Source organism: Lithobates pipiens, unplaced genomic scaffold (assembly GCF_037356315.1).
Source record: "Lithobates pipiens isolate NorthernLeopardFrog02 unplaced genomic scaffold, aLitPip1_a1.2 Scaffold_19, whole genome shotgun sequence".
Classification (NCBI taxonomy): domain Eukaryota; kingdom Metazoa; phylum Chordata; class Amphibia; order Anura; family Ranidae; genus Lithobates; species Lithobates pipiens.
In genome coordinates, this window is record NW_027507764.1 from 180586714 (window position 1) to 180599290 (window position 12577).

General features: G+C 41.0%; 1 protein-coding gene across 2 annotated transcripts in view; it reads right to left on the reverse strand.

Annotated features, from left to right (window-relative positions):
* Positions 1-12577, reverse strand: part of TMEM108 (transmembrane protein 108) — a 269761-nt gene that overhangs the window by 187844 nt on the left and 69340 nt on the right. The gene's annotated exons all lie outside the window — the stretch shown is intronic.

Sequence of the window (12577 nt, forward strand, 5' to 3'; positions counted from 1 at the left end):
TCCTCACTTTCTTTAGCTAGGGGCGTGGGTGTTTCAAACACAGTAAAATACCGGCTTTGACTGCATTTAACAAATAAGGTGTGAAGTAGAGGAGTATGCCATGGGAGAGAGTTGGGAGAACTACAATCCAGGGATCTCGAGCATGGTTTGTTAACCACTTCCCATAGTTTGTTAACCACTTTTTCCCCTATATATATGGGATATGTGATTCTGCACCTCCGCATGGGTGAGGCACGCGCGCACCACCGAAGCGCCACTTCTAGTATGATTAGTCACGGCAGAAGCCGATCAGTGGGGTCGAGGAGAGAGTCTGGACGGACAATTACATAGTTAGTCAGGTTGAAAAAAAGACACAAGTCCATCTAGTTCATCCAATAAAAAATAAATAAATCATACAATCCTATATACACAATTCTATACACACAGTTGATCCAGAGGAAGATGAAAACCCCAGAAAAGCATTATCCACTTTGCTATAGCAGGGGAAAAAATTCCTTCCTGATCCCCCGAGGGGCATTCGGATATTCCCTGGATCAACTTTACCTATAGGGCCTCATGCACACTGGACATTAAATAATGTTAAAAAAATGCCAGTAGCTTTGCAGTGAGTTTTTCAACTTCTTTCAACTTTTTTCAACATTTTTGCAATAGAGTTTATTTTTACATTTATTAGCGATCTTTAGCATTTTTCCGTGTCTTTTTTTTTCAATGGATCAAAAATGTTACTGTCCAAAACTGCCGATAACAGCCTATGTGTGCATGGACACATAGGATAACATGATGGAGAGTTTAATGACTGTAAAAAAAAAACATCTGCAGCCAAAAACAGCTCCTGTAAAAACGTCAAAAAACATTCAGTGTGCATGAAGCCTTAGTCCTCATGCACACTGGACATTAAAATACTGTTATAAAAATGCCAGTAGCTTTGCAGTGAGTCTTACAACTTTTTTCAACGTTTTTGCAATAGCATTTTTTTGCGTTTATTAGCGTTTTTTCCATGTTAGCGTTTTTTTTGTTTTTTTTTTCAATGGATCGAAAATGTTAAAAAACGCTGGTGAGTGTTATTTTTGAGCGTTTATTGACGTTTATCAGTGTTAGAGCGTTTTTACAGCTGAAAAACATCTCTCAGAACCCACTAGTTTTGGGTTTTTTTTACTGCTCAAAAACACCACTGCTAAAAACTTCTGAAAACAGCCTATGTGTGCATGGACACATAGGATAACATCATGGAGAGTTAATGACTGTAGAAAAAACGTCTACTGACAAAAACAGCTGCTGTAAAAATGTCCAAAAACGTGCAGTGTGTATGAGGCCTAAATGTTGGTACCCAAAACCCCCAGATCCTTCTCCACTATGGATTCCCCCAGTTGTACCCCTAGTATCTATGATGCATGCATATTCTTAGCCCCCCAAGTGCATAACTTTACATTTATAAACATTACATTTAATTTGCCACAGACAATGCAGATCTCCGTCCCCTGCTGGGAAGTAATGGATTTTCTTTCCCGGCAAAGCAGTGAAAACAGCACACATAGTACACAAAAACTGGCTGGGCATACATTTAACCCTTTGATCACTCTAGATGTTTAACTCCTTCCCAGCCAATGTCATTAGTATAGTGACTGCATATTTTTAGCACTGATCACTGTCACTAGTTCCCGCAAAGTGTCAGTTACTGTCAGATTGTTCGCCGCAAAAACACAGGTCGCTGGTTGCCACCATTACTAGTATATAAAAAAAAAAAATTGAAATTCCAGTATATAGCTTGTAGACACTATAACTATAACTTTTGCACAAACCAATCAATATACACTTATTGGGATTTTTTAAACCAAAAATAAGGTGCAGAATACATATTGGCCTAAAGTTATGAAGAAATTCGATTTTTTAAAAAATTTGTTATTGGATATAGCAGAAAGTAAAAAATATTGTGTTTTTTTTTTCAAAATTGCTGGTCTTATTTTGTTTATAGTGCAAAAAATAAAAAAACACAGAGGTGATCAATTACCACCAAAAGAATGCTCTATTTGTCAGAAAAAATTAAATATTAAACATAAATTTAATTTGAGTACAGCGTTGCATGGCTGCGCAATTGTCAGTTAAAATAACGCAGTTCTGCAATAGAAAAAATGGCCTGGTCATAAAGGGGGTATATCTTCTGGAGCTCAAGTGGTTAAAGTAGATGTAAACTCAAATACTTAAATGTCAAATAGCTTTCACATGATAATATTACTTCTTTTTCCTTTTAATCACTAACTTTCATTAAAATAAACACAGGTGATACTGATAAAAAGGTCCTTGTTTGAGCAGGGACAATACTTTGCCACGTCACCCACAATCTTGTACCTGTAAATCACCTGGTCAGTCTCTGCCAAAAAAACTACACACTGTTGGGATAATGCTAATTGTCCAGGTATATCCCACCCCAGTTAAAGTCTTTGTGAATGAAACGCGACGAGTCTGATGAGCCCGCACCATGTCATTGCGCCCTTTTCTTCTTCTTTCAATGTTTATTTGATCACTACAAGGAGATTTTTTTGTTGATGCTCATTATCTCAGGATCTATGTAAGCTTTCTACCTTTTAATAAAATCTTTGGCCAAACGGTTTTACGCTATGTGGAGGTCTCTTGTTTTTTATGGATGTTGGAGTTTATAATTTGACAAGTGGCCCGGCTGATGCGGACAACCTTGCAGTCTACTCTTGGTTACCATTCCTGTGACTACCATCCCGACCATCATTACTACATGCTTGGTTAAAGTGGTTGTAAACCCTAGGGAAAAATAAAAACAAACCTGCAAGACAGACATATTGAGCTAGTATGCATAGCATACTAGTTCATTATGAATTACTTACCTGAGATCGAAGCCCCTGCAGACATCCTCGTACAGCTCTCCGGCGGCCGACATCGCTCCTGGAGCTACTTCCGGTATCGCAGGCTCTGACTCTGTAATTGGCCAGAGCTGCGATGATGTCACTCCCGCACATGCACGTGGGAGCCGCCACTAATGACACAGTATAACTGAAGCAACGGCCTGTGCGTGCCGTTGTTTCTGTTTGCTTCAGTGCGCATGTGCCGATGACATCGGCACATGCAAATACAGGGGATATCTCCTAAACCGTTCAGGTTTAGGAGATATCCATGGTAGCTACAAGTAAGCCTTATTATAAGCTTACCTGTGTTGTAAGAGTTTACAACCACTTTAAAGCTGCCTTATGGTAAGGGTATTCAGTCGCCTCTTCTGGGTGGTGGATGCGCTCTCGTGGTGAGTCCTTAGGTCAACTTTTGGATTTTGTTTTCACAACCACCATTGAATATGAACTTTTGCCTTTTTTCACTATTTTGGACTATTTAAATAGATGACGTTATGCCACTTATATTCTTTTATTTTGCACCGTGCAATTTGTTATGCTGATATGTCATTATTATTAGCTGTTTAGATATATTTAGCACTGCACTTTTTGTACCTCATATATTTACACAATTTCGGATTCTAGTGATGGCTGCTACTTGTTTTCAGCATTTTTTATAACCATTCATATTCCACTGTTGTCGCCACATAAAAAAGGGCTGTGAAAAAAGCGATTGCAGACAGCAAAAAATAGTAAATATTCCCTGTGAAAACAGAAATGCCAGTGCCTATAAGTCCTATATGAATCTCTCCCTATGCCGTTTGCTAGCAGCACTCCCTATGCCTTCCCTATCACAAATAAAGCACATTGTCAGCACAGCCAAGGCCTGATTAAGAACATCATGGGCCTGAGGCTGAGGATTTTGGTGGAGCTTTTTATAAAATAAATAAATAAAATAAAAATGAAAACAATTTTTTGTTATAACAAATTAAATTAACCGGTTCCTGTTATACTGCGGCAGGATGGCTCCCCTGGGCGAGCCATCGTAGCTGTATGCCAGGTCTTTAAGGCGCTGTAGGAGGCGCACATGCGCTGCCCACAGCTTGTCCCCGGAGCCGACACGAGTGCCCGGTGGGCGTGATGACCACTGGGCACCCGCGATCGCTCGTGACAGAGCGAGAACCAGGATCTATGTGTGTATATAAACAAATCCCCGTTCTGTCAGGGGTGAGGAGACAGATTGTGTGTTCCTACTAAATAGTAACACCGATCGGTCTCCTCCCCTGATCAGCTCCATCCCCGCACAGTTAGAACACACCTAGGGAACACAGTTAACCCCTTGATCGTCCCCTAGTGTTAACCCCTTCTCTGCCAGTGACAGTTATACAGTAATCAGTGCATTTTTATAGCAGTGTCTTCTGAAAGTCCCAGACACGGGCCCAAACTAAAAGTAGGACAATTTCTGAACATAATAAAATCACATTAGTAGAGACAGCATAACAGGCAGCATCCTGTTTTATTGATCGCTATATAAATGTCACTGGTGCCAAAAATGTGTCAAAAGTGTCCAATTTTTCCGCCTCAAAATCGCAGTCCCGATAAAAATCGCTGATCGCTGCCATTACTAATAAAAAAAAATCATAAATCTATCCCTTATTTTGCAGACGCTATAGCTTTTGCGCAAACCAATCAATATACACTTGTGATTTTTTTTTATCAAAAATATGTAGAAGAATACATATTGGCCTAAACTGAGGAAAAATTTGTTTTTGTTTTTTTTTAAATTGGAATATTTATTATAGCAAAAAGTAAAACATATTGAGGGTTATTTACTAAAGGAAAATCCACTTTGAAATAAAGTCACTGTAGATCCGAGGGGGACATGCAAGAAAAATAAAAAAACAGCATTTTAGCTTGCAAATGATTGGATAATAAAATCAGTAGAGCTTCCACTCATTTCAGATCTACACTTTAGATTTAGAGCGACTGCACTTTCAAGTGCAAAGTGGATTTGCCTTTCGTAAATAACCTCTATTGTGTTTTTTTCAAAATTGTTGCTCTTCTTTTGTTTTTAGTGTAAAAAATAAAAATTGCAGAGGTGATCAATTAGCACCAAAATAAAGCTATATTTGTGGGAAATGTATGTAAATTTTGTGTGTGTACAGCGTCGCACGACCACCCAATTGTCAGTTAAAGGAAGTGTTTTTTCGCAAAAAATGGCCTGGTCAGGAAGGGGGTGAATTATTCCAGGGCTGAAGTGATTAAAGTGGTGTTCCACACACCACAAAAAAAAAAAAAATGCTTAAAATCCCTAAATATAAATAAATAAATAATTTAAATAAAAAAAAAAAAATGTAACTCACCTCTAAATACTGGTTGCTAGGGGGTCCCTCGTAGTCTGCCTCCTTCAGTGCCTGGGCTCCTGACGACACTTCCCCTTGGTGCAGGAAGGGCTCAGCTCCGCCCCCTCCCTCCTGTTAGTCATCTGGGACACTCGCGCATGCACAGTTGCAATGTCGGTGCCGCAGAGAGGAGGGGCGACGAGCGGGGCTTCATTCCCCCACATCGCTGGACCCCGGGACAGGTAAGTGTCCAATTATTAAAAGTCAGCAGCTGCAGTATTTGAAGCTGCTGACTTTTAATTTTTTTTTTCAGGGAAACTCCTCTTTAAAAAGAGAGAGGGAGTTTGAGAGTTTGAGAGAGGGTATTCAGTCGCCTCTTCTGGGTGGTGGATGCGCTCTCGTGGTGAGTCCTTAGGTCAACTTTTGGATTTTGTTTTCACAACCACCATTGAATATGAACTTTTGCCTTTTTTCACTATTTTGGACTATTTAAATAGATGACGTTATGCTACTTATATTCTTTTATTTTGCACCGTGCAATTTGTTATGCTGATATGTCATTATTATTAGCTGTTTAGATATATTTAGCACTGCACTTTTTGTACCTCATATATTTACACAATTTCGGATTCTAGTGATGGCTGCTACTTGTTTTCAGCATTTTTTATAACCATTCATATTCCACTGTTGTCGCCACATAAAAAAGGGCTGTGAAAAAAGCGATTGCAGACAGCAAAAAATAGTAAATATTCCCTGTGAAAACAGAAATGCCAGTGCCTATAAGTCCTATATGAATCTCTCCCTATGCCGTTTGCTAGCAGCACTCCCTATGCCTTCCCTATCACAAATAAAGCACATTGTCAGCACAGCCAAGGCCTGATTAAGAACATCATGGGCCTGGGGCTGAGGATTTTGGTGGAGCTTTTTATAAAATAAATAAATAAAATAAAAATGAAAACAATTTTTTGTTATAACAAATTAAATTAACCGGTTCCTGACCAGCCTTCACAGTTATACTGCGGCAGGATGGCTCCCCTGGGCGAGCCATCGTAGCTGTATGCCAGGTCTTTAAGGCGCTGTAGGAGGCGCACATGCGCTGCCCACAGCTTGTCCTCGAAGCCGACACGAGTGCCCGGTGGGCGTGATGACCACTGGGCACCCGCGATCGCTCGTACTAGAGCGAGAACCGGGATCTATGTGTGTATATAAACAAATCCCCGTTCTGTCAGGGGTGAGGAGACAGATTGTGTGTTCCTACTAAATAGTAACACCGATCGGTCTCCTCCCCTAATCAGCTCCATCCCCGCACAGTTAGAACACACCTAGGGAACACAGTTAACCCCTTGATCGTCCCCTAGTGTTAACCCCTTCTCTGCCAGTGACAGTTATACAGTAATCAGTGCATTTTTATAGCAGTGTCTTCTGAAAGTCCCAGACACGGGCCCAAACTAAAAGTAGGACAATTTCTGAACATAATAAAATCACATTAGTAGAGACAGCATAACAGGCAGCATCCTGTTTTATTGATCGCTGTATAAATGTCACTGGTGCCAAAAATGTGTCAAAAGTGTCCAATTTTTCCGCCTCAAAATCGCAGTCCCGATAAAAATCGCTGATCGCTGCCATTACTAATAAAAAAAAATCATAAATCTATCCCTTATTTTGCAGACGCTATAGCTTTTGCGCAAACCAATCAATATACACTTGTGATTTTTTTTTATCAAAAATATGTAGAAGAATACATATTGGCCTAAACTGAGGAAAAATTTTTTTTTTTTTTTTTTAAATTGGAATATTTATTATAGCAAAAAGTAAAACATATTGGGGGTTATTTACTAAAGGAAAATCCACTTTGAAATAAAGTCACTGTAGATCCGAGGGGGACATGCAAGAAAAATAAAAAACAGCATTTTAGCTTGCAAATGATTGGATAATAAAATCAGTAGAGCTTCCACTCATTTCAGATCTACACTTTAGATTTAGAGCGACTGCACTTTCAAGTGCAAAGTGGATTTGCCTTTCGTAAATAACCTCTATTGTGTTTTTTTCAAAATTGTTGCTCTTCTTTTGTTTTTAGTGTAAAAAATAAAAATTGCAGAGGTGATCAATTAGCACCAAAATAAAGCTATATTTGTGGGAAATGTATGTAAATTTTGTGTGTGTACAGCGTCGCACGACCACCCAATTGTCAGTTAAAGGAAGTGTTTTTTCGCAAAAAATGGCCTGGTCAGGAAGGGGGTGAATTATTCCAGGGCTGAAGTGATTAAAGTGGTGTTCCACACACCACAAAAAAAAAAAAAAAAGGTTAAAATCCCTAAATATAAATAAATAAATAATTTAAATAAAAAAAAAAAAATGTAACTCACCTCTAAATACTGGTTGCTAGGGGGTCCCTCGTAGTCTGCCTCCTTCAGTGCCTGGGCTCCTGACGACACTTCCCCTTGGTGCAGGAAGGGCTCAGCTCCGCCCCCTCCCTCCTGTTAGTCATCTGGGACACTCGCGCATGCACAGTTGCAATGTCGGTGCCGCAGAGAGGAGGGGCGACGAGCGGGGCTTCATTCCCCCACATCGCTGGACCCCGGGACAGGTAAGTGTCCAATTATTAAAAGTCAGCAGCTGCAGTATTTGTAGCTGCTGACTTTTAATTTTTTTTTTCAGGGAAACTCCTCTTTAAAAAGAGAGAGGGAGTTTGAGAGAGAGAGAAAGGGGATGAGAGAGGGATGAGGGGTAAGGGAGGGAGGATGAAAGAGAGAGGGGTGGATGAGAGAGAGAGAGGATGTGCATGGGCATGCATGGGAGTGACAGCAACACAGCCCAGCCAAGGTAAGGCACAGAACCCAGAAGGAAGGCCGGGTGAAGATGAAAGCGCCCAGGACCCGCCAGATTGATCACAGTGCAGCACTGGAGGACTAAGTCTGACAGGTAAGTGTACGCTAATGTGCTAATATGCTATGCATACTAGTGCATTATGGCATAATCTACTTCAGGGCCTCTAAAAAGTAGTAATGTTAGCAAAGTTTGCCACTGCTTTAATATCACAGGATCCTGGGAACTTCTCATGGGGCCCCCTTCTGACCCAATGTCCCTTGAGCAGTGCCCAGATGCATAGTTGCCAACATTTAAAAAATATTTTCAGGGACACTTTTTTTTACCAGTGGTATATTTAGAGTAGCTGATATCCCCTATGTTCTGCTATACATCACAGTAGTAATCACAAAATTAAATGAGTACTAATAATGGGCAGAAAAATGTGGACTGAGAAGATTTCCTTTAGTTTAACTAACAAAAGTGTGTTCATTCTAGAGCTGGTAACCTTGAGGATATTCAATATAATTTTAAAGAACTGCTTTTGTGGGTAAGAGGCATAGGGGAGGAGAATGGATGGTATAAAAGTGGGAAGTATGTGGAGGGAGAGGAATGTGGAGAGTATAACACTGGGCACTATGTACAGGGGAGGAGTGTGGAGGGTATGGCAGTGGGCACTATGTACAGGAAAGGAGTGTGGGGGTATGACAGTGGGCAGTGTGCACAGCAGAGGAGTGTGGAGGGTTGACAGTGGGCAGTGTGTACAGGAGAGGAGCGTGGGCGGTATGATACTGGGCAGTATGCACATTAGAGGAGTGCGAAGGGTATGGCAGCCGGCACTATGTACAGTAGAGGAGTGTAGACAGTATGATACTGAGCAGCATGTACAGGAGATGAGTATGGAGTGTAAGACAGTGAGCAGTATGTACAGGAGACAAGTGTGGAGGGTAAGACAGTGGGCAGTATGTACAGGAGAGGAGTGTGGAGGGTATGACAGTGGGCAGTATGTACAGGAGAGGAGTGTGGACAGTATGATACTGAGCAGCATGTACAGGAGATGAGTATAGAGTGTAAGACAGTGAGCAGTATGTACAGGAGACAAGTGTGGAGGGTAAGACAGTGGGCAGTATGTACAGGAGAGGAGTGTGGAGGATATGACAGTGGGCAGTATGTACAGGAGAGGAGGGTACAACAATAGGCAGTATGTACAGGAGAGGAATATGGAGGGTATAACAGTGAGCAGTATGTATAGGAGAGGAATGTGGAGGGTAAGACAGTGAGCAGTATGTACAGGAGAACAATTTGGCGGGTATGAAAGTGAGCAGTATGTACAGGAGAGGCATGTGGAGGGTATGACAGTGGGCAGTATGTACAGGAGACAAGTGTGGAGGGTAAGACAGTGGGCAGTATGTACAGTAGAGGCGTGTAGAGGGTATGACAATGTGCAGTATGTACAGGAGGGGAGTGTGGAGGGTATGACAATGTGCAGTATGTACAGGAGAGGCGTGTGGAGGGTATGAGAGTGGGCAGAGGAGAGGAATGTGAAGGGTATGATAGTGAGCAGTATGTATAGGAGACGAGTGTGGAGGGTAAGACAGTGGGCAGGCATGAGGTGCTACTGCTGCCTCCTTGTTTTTTTTACATTGCTGAATGGTATTTTTACATTGTTGGACTATGCTGTTACTGCGAGCGAGTTTGGCTTGCAGTTGCAGAGTGGCCTCAGTGAACTCAATAGACGAATTTAACAGGCGGTGCTGCCTGTCAAACTCTGCAGGCTCCAAGCTATCCATTGATCTCAGCGCCTCTGACAAGAAGTGAGGAGAGCTCATCCTCTCAGTCTGCTGCAAACCGAGTGTGCCAGTTTGTGTTTAAACTGGCCGTACTGTATGTAGCTTCTGACAGGCTGCTCAAGGAGCCCCATATCTCCGGAACAATAGATAATAGGAGCCCCAAATGACCAGTTGTGGGATAGGACTTCAGCCACCTACCTCCCAAATTTGGGGTTTCTGTGACCCCTGGTCACTGAGCCACAACCCTCAAAGTCCATCCTTTTTTGTTTTTTTTGGCAAATGGGCCTATCTTAAGGTAAGGGGCCTGGAACTGCAGCTCCAATAGGCCCTATGTTAATCCAGCCCTGAGTGCAGCTGCTGTAACCTCACACTTTTATAAAGAGGGTCTGGTTTCCAAAAGCCCCTTATTTGCACTTCTAAGCCAACTGACCTATGTTCAAAGGCCAGGTACTGCATTATGGTTATGAAGAATTCAATCTGGTGAATATCTCTATTCTTGCACTGGAACCATGAATTTCCAATCTAGTGGATCCATTGTGAGCCCATAGAAACAGCAAACCCAAACCTCATCCCTACAGCAAAGCAGTACATGGGAAGAGAGTCATTCCAGCATGACTTTTAAATTGTCTTGGGATAATCAAGTAGCTCTCCTTTCCGCAATACTGACAATAGACTTTGTGTTCGGCCAGCTTACCATGAGCTTTTTTTTTTCCAATTATAAATGACTTGAAACAATTCCAAGTCAGTAAATTGTATTCATTCTTGAATTTGTCAACCTTGTTTCATTTCATCTTTTTAGGGGCTATGACCTAATAAAATAAGGATTGGATGATTTCATACTTGGCAGTGGTAAACATAACAAAAAAAAAAACAAATTTATACTGCTTTTCCAAACTGGGTCTCTAAGCCTGTTGATGGTGGCAGTTTTAATTAATATCAAAATGAACAAAAACATGAATTTAATGCCAATAAATGTTGTACACAGCAAGCTTGTCTGCACCGAGATCAAATTAATACAGGGATACGCTTATTTGCAAGTTGTCATTCCGTTATCCAAAACTGAGATAGAGAAACCAACACAATAAAAGTATGACATTTCAAAAGCACTTATTGAAAATGCTACACATGCTAAAAATGAAATGTCTGCCAGAAAACAAATAAGTACCCAGCCCTCCTCTCAAGCCAAGTTCATTTATAGTAAATGACTAAAGTAAATACAGTCAAAGGCTTTTCAACAATTGATTTGACATTTATCAGACTGTTTAGTGTAGAAGCTGTGAAAGCACAAAGAACTTTGTTTTTTGCCTTTGGATTGAGTTTATTACAATGCATTCTCGAAGCCTATGAGCCAAGGGGCATCTTGATTGCTTGTCATTGGTTTGGAATTTTGCTGTGTTGATTGACTGTCTACAGGATATTTTTATTCAACATCTTAATATTTTTTTTTCTCTTTAATGGGTTTTGCAGACACTACACATTTGTTTCACCTGCCCTTCGTTGTCAGAATGTTTACCCTGAGGATGATTTATCAGTTTCTGATTGGCTGCTGCCACTTTTCTAAGAAAAATACACCAGCACAAATGGGACCATTTATGAAAACCGAGAACGTGCCCTGCAAGAAATGTGATTCTCCTATTTGTGTAGTAGAGGGAATACAATGAAACAGAACTTGCTTCAATTTAATACAGACATTTTCATCTACATATTTTTTTATATTTTTTATAAATTGCTCTTACTTGAGATACCAATACAGGTTATGGTATAAGATAATGGGGGTTATTTATGAAAGGCAAATCCACTTTGCACTGAAAGTGCACTTGGAAGTGCAGTCGCTCTAAATCTAAGGGGTAGATCTGAAATGAGGGGAAGCACTGCTGATTTTATCATCCAATCATGTGCAAGCTAAAATGCTCTTTTTTATTTTCCTTGCGTGTCCACCTCGGATCTACAGCGACTGCACTTCCAAGTGCACTTTCAGTGCAAAGTGGATTTTCCTTTAGTAAATAACCCCCATTGTATTTTACCAAGTTTCAATTCCATCCTAATTATAGAGCACCTGTAACTTACTGGTAAATTTAGATACATATATTATATAGCATAAGGAGAGGGTTTGGGACTTTATGTGAAGCATGCGGCCAAATTGGCGACATGAACAAGGAGTGTCTATTGAGTGTATAGTAAAAGGTATCTTATACTGTACACATTATATCATATCATACACGTTATATCATAACATAGACAAAGTACATATAAATACAATTTATTTCATATATCTATCGCATAATAACATAATAGCATAATGACATGTTAACCACTTGCCAACCGTTGCACGCCGATATACGTCGGCATAATGGCAGCGGTGGGCAAATGGGTGTACCTGTACGTCCCCTTTAAGAGCCAGGGATAGCAGGCGCACACCCGCCATGTGATCATGCCTGTGGGACCGGCGGACTCGATGTCCGCTGGTCTCATGGCAATCATGTCGGAGCCTCAGATGGGGAAGTGCATTTCCCTGTTCTGGCTTGTGTGATGACAGAGATCACCACTACCTGTCACTGGAAGAAGTGATCGCTGTCATGTGACTTAAAGCCCATCCCCCCACAGTTAGAATCACTCCCTAGGACACACTTAACCCCTTCATCTCCCCCTAGTGGTTAACCCCTTTACTACCAGTGTAATTTACACAGTAATCAGTGCATTTTTATAGCCCTGATCGCTGTAAAAATGACAATGGTCCCAAAATAGTGTCAAGAGTATCCCATGTGTTCGCCATAATGTCACAGTCCCG